Source organism: Asparagus officinalis, chromosome 9 (assembly GCF_001876935.1).
Source record: "Asparagus officinalis chromosome 9, Aspof.V1, whole genome shotgun sequence".
Classification (NCBI taxonomy): Eukaryota; Viridiplantae; Streptophyta; class Magnoliopsida; order Asparagales; family Asparagaceae; genus Asparagus; species Asparagus officinalis.
Window position 1 is genome coordinate 66,241,419 of NC_033802.1, and position 4,769 is coordinate 66,246,187.

The following is a 4,769-nucleotide window of genomic DNA, read 5'->3' on the forward strand; positions in this document are numbered from 1 at the left end:
TAAGGCACACAAGCACAATATTATTATTTTAGATGTTATTTGAATTAGAGAAAAATATTTCATGTATATAAGTCGGTTTCCCGTAAACCGTCCCGGGAACACGGCTTCAAGTCAGGATGGGCCCTTATTATATATACCAGGATATCAAGATGCGCACAAGCCCGCTTATATACATGTTATATTCTCCGTCCAATTCCCCTTTATTAAACCCCATGTTAGTCTGTTTAATCTAAGTAACTGTGCATGAAATGTTATGCACTAATCACAGAGTTACCGTGGAACGGCTTCCGTAAAACTATGAACGATAGCCGTGACCCAGAACATGTCCAATCAAGAGGGATGCATCATCTAGTTGATGCTATAATAATAGTAATAGCCAAGGAAAAAAATCTCATATCGGGATATCGATATCGAGAACATAGCCATGCTATGAAAACACGCTTATAAATCATATAGCTTAGTTGAAAACTGAGATCAAAGAGAGTATTTATATCCTCCAAAACCTCAGCTAAAAATCCCAAGGAAAAGACAAAAACAGCCCCAGCAAACAGCTCAGAGAAATAGCCATTGAAGTCCAACGGATCTATTGTCGGTTGACCGGAAATTCTGTCGGTCGACCGACAGAGAACAAAAACACGAAGGACTGTTCTGGACAATCGTCGGTCGACCGGTATGGTCGACCGATGGAGCTTTCGGTCAACCGCACCGCTCGACCGACCCAACCACACAACATATTTCAATGTATAGCAAATCCAGAGTATGATCCAACATAGTTTAGTAGAATAATAAATTTTCAAAGGGATAAGCAAACCAATTGTAAACACGCACTGAGAATTTCAACAAGATAGGACGAACTGAAAACATTTGTAGTCAATCAATCTGATTCTTAGTGAACCCAAAATTTATAGTGTAAAAGGAAAAATGGTCATAGGTTTCAACCGTAATTACTATAGTAAAGCACAACCTATCTAACCATGAGCTCAACGGCTTCTTCATTTAGATATAATGTTACAAAAACATATAAACACTTATATACTATTTGTTAAGATAACTTCAAAAATATATACTCTTAAGATATGGGGTGGCCCGTCAAAAGGTTCAAAACACTATCCAATCTGTTGTGTAAACATTATGGCCAAAAAAATACATTAAATAATGATTAAGTTCTTTTCTTTGAAAAGGAATAATGTTATTATTGAAATTATATTATATATATAATACCCTTTAGTCTAATAAAAACACCTTTCATATTTTGTTGAAACATTGTAGTAGAAATTTTAACATACTGTTTATATAAAAACCCACTTGACTAAAAACAAAGTCACGGTTGATATGCCCAATCTGGAGAAAAATAAATCACAGGAAATTAACCATTAAATACTAGTTACCTAATGTCATATATAAGGAGTAAATTATACATCAGGTGTAAATTTTGTAGACACTACTAGAAAAATAAGTCAACACATAGAAGAAACTGTGTATGAACCATACTCAGGTCAGTTTACTCTACAGGTCCTAGGCATGAAAAATTCAAACAGTAAAATCAAAAACACATATTGGAAGGGGGCTTATAGTACTATACTTGAATAATATAATTATAAGTTCTAGTGTATGATAAACACAGCAAGGGAAAATATAAAAAATTTATACCTATGAAGGAAATTACAATAATGATTCTAGCATAAACCCTAGATATAAAACATCAATCTAAAAAGAAATTTAAGCAAGGAAAAAGGAGAGGAACAAAAATGCCGGTATGAATATAAACTAAAAAAAATAGAAATTTAATTGAGGAAAAAAAAGATGCTTGCCAATTGTCGAAGAAAAGACTATGAACCCCAAAAGAAAAATCAAATTCCGTTCCTCTCCTCTTCTTGTTCCCTGGTGCGTTTTCCTTCCTCTTTTTCTCTGTTTTCTTTTTTCTCTGCAGCTTTTGGAACCGAGATGGGGAGAAGAGGGGTTTGGGTTTTAAAGGAAAGGGTTGATTGGATAAAAAAGAAAGTCGTTGTAACAAAAAAATTCAGAGGATTCCGGTTTGAGATTGGAAGTTAGCCAGCCACGGAGGTTTTGTTGAAGATATCTTTTTTTTTGGAAAATTTTTTTCCAAGGTCTACAACGAAAATCGCAACAAACTCCATTGCTGGAGTTTTTTTGTTTTTTTGGTTTCACTTAACACAAATGGGCTTGCTAAAGTTGGGCCTTAAGGAATTTTTTTTTCTTCAATTTCAAACATAGTGTGGGCCTATGCATAAGGCTTGAAAAAGAAAAAAAAAATGATTGTGGGCCTCCTTTCCTAAAAAAAATATTGATTATTACAAATACAATGAGTCAAATAAACAAAGTCTCACAAAATCTCTCAACTCTAAACTAAAATACCAATCTAGAGTCTGAAAATAATGAACTATATGTGGAGTTCTGCAATAACTACAAAGTATAATACGTAGCTAAATGGACAACTAAGAAGTCCCATCAACTTGCAACTCTCCATGCGCCAGACTCGCTACCTGAAAGAGGGGAAACAACGAGTGCCAAAGCACTAGAGAGATCATCACTACCTCTCCCCAGGGGAAAGGGTAGGAGTATATAAGAAAAATAGAGTCACTACTTACATATATCAAATCATTCATATAGCTCTCTATGAATGAAAAACAAATAGTCAACGAAACATACTCAAATCTCCAACATAAAGAATAAATACATTATCTCGAATTACATTCGAGTAGCCTGCTTTAATATAAGAGGATGTCAACCAAACCAAAACGAATATAACTGGCATCCATAACGGGTGTGCCAAAATCTCAAAGGAAATACTCTACTCGTGGGTAATCTATCATGGAAGTAAAACTTACAACTGATTAAATATCTATGTGTGCATCATCTTGTGCTATAGCGATACTCTTGTAATGCTCTTACTCAATCGCTCTATGGCAATAGGATTTATTATCTCCCTATTCGGGATACATGTAATAACGATACTATTATAATACTCTTACTCAATCGTTTTGCGGCAAATTGGTTTCATCTCCCTATTTCCGGATACCTGAAAGATCAAATATTAGCCATGTGTATTTATCAAATTTAACTTATGGTAAAAGTGTGTTAATTCAACACAAACTAAGCATAAGTGCATATATCTCGGTGTGCATGTCCACATCTGAAGTTCACCATCATCCCAGGTGTTTAACAAGTCTTAACATTGTAGTTAATCATCACAAGGTCGAGAGAAGAGCTCGACAAACCGAAATCAAACCAAAACAATGCATAGGCTAACATCAGACTGGCGGTCGACCATGACAGGCTCCAGAGGCTACCCAAGTCTCTGTCCTGCACGCGGTCGACCGTGAGCCAGATTTCTACTTTTCTCTAGATTGTCATGTGTCATGTTAACGTCATGTTTTTATGATTCAAACATGGAAAAAACTTTATGAATCTTGCATACTAACATGTTACAGCAGATATAAATATCTGGAATCAAAATCAACATATATAAGCATGATTTTATGCATTAGATTTATGTTCAAAACCCTTAAACATGCATAAAATCTCAAAACGATGAATCAAACTTCTTTCTTTAGATTAACCATGTTTTAAAATCATCTTCAGATCTTAATTACATTTGTAAAATTCGTTCTCAACCTTTTTAGCATGAAAAGACCTAATCTTTATACATATAATACAAAAGAGTTGTCTTTTATTCATAATCTAGTCGTTTAGGCTCTACAAAACATGTTTAAATCTCTTTAAAAATGTTTTGAAAACTAGGAGGGGGATTAGCAGAGATGATACTCGCCTGAGATTGTCAAAAAATGTTTTAGAAGCAAGGTTGAAAGAGATCTCCACTCCAAAAGCCAAAAACCAAGAAAATTCCCGCTCGAAAGCCTCCAATCTTCTCTAAGAAATCAAACAAGGGTTTGGCGGGTTTGGTGGCTGTTAGGGTTCTTAGAAAAACTGAGAAAAATGTAAAAAACTCATATATATATATATATATATAACGAATATGGATTTAGAAATCCGAAACCAACTCAAAACAAGAGAAAAATTCTCTGCAGGTTTCGCGGTCGACCGTGGCGGTCGACCGGACTGGGTATTTCTAGTTTTTCATGAGTTTAGTCATTGTGCATGTTTCGACTCTTTTCTCTCTCATGTATGAACTCGTTCATACTCAAAACACATGGTATTATACTCATATACCATTAAATGATATTTATCATACTAAATATCAATATATCATATTCTAATTAATCTCAAATAATCATATCATTCAAAAAAAATTATCAGGGTTTTCAGCTTGCGTCCTTTTTATGCGATTCGCTGCTGCTGTTGTGAACCCTTGCTTTGGGCTGATGGTGTCCTCCTGGTCCTGTATAATGATCTTTGTTGCTTTCCTTGTCCTTCGGACTGATCGCCACTTGTAGAACTTTTGCTTTTTACCAATTCTGTGGAACTGGGGTATCTTGTCTCTAATGAAAAGGCCGCATTCATACTCCTCACTGAGTGAAAAAAATGTCGAGACATATGGTAGCGATGTAAGCTTGGGTGTAAGCTTAAGTGCAGTCCTAATAAAAAATATCTGAGCCTATAGAACGGCTCTCCAACTGTGTTCCACATGCCGTGTAAATCTAAGGTAGACTACGAACTTGCTGTTTCATAAAAATCATTTACTGCATGTTCCCTAGCTAACTCCCACTGCTAGCTCTCAACTCTTTCCCCCTCGGCTTGCCGTCGATGATACAGTACTGCTCGTGTAAAGAAGTAGGTTAAATCCTCCC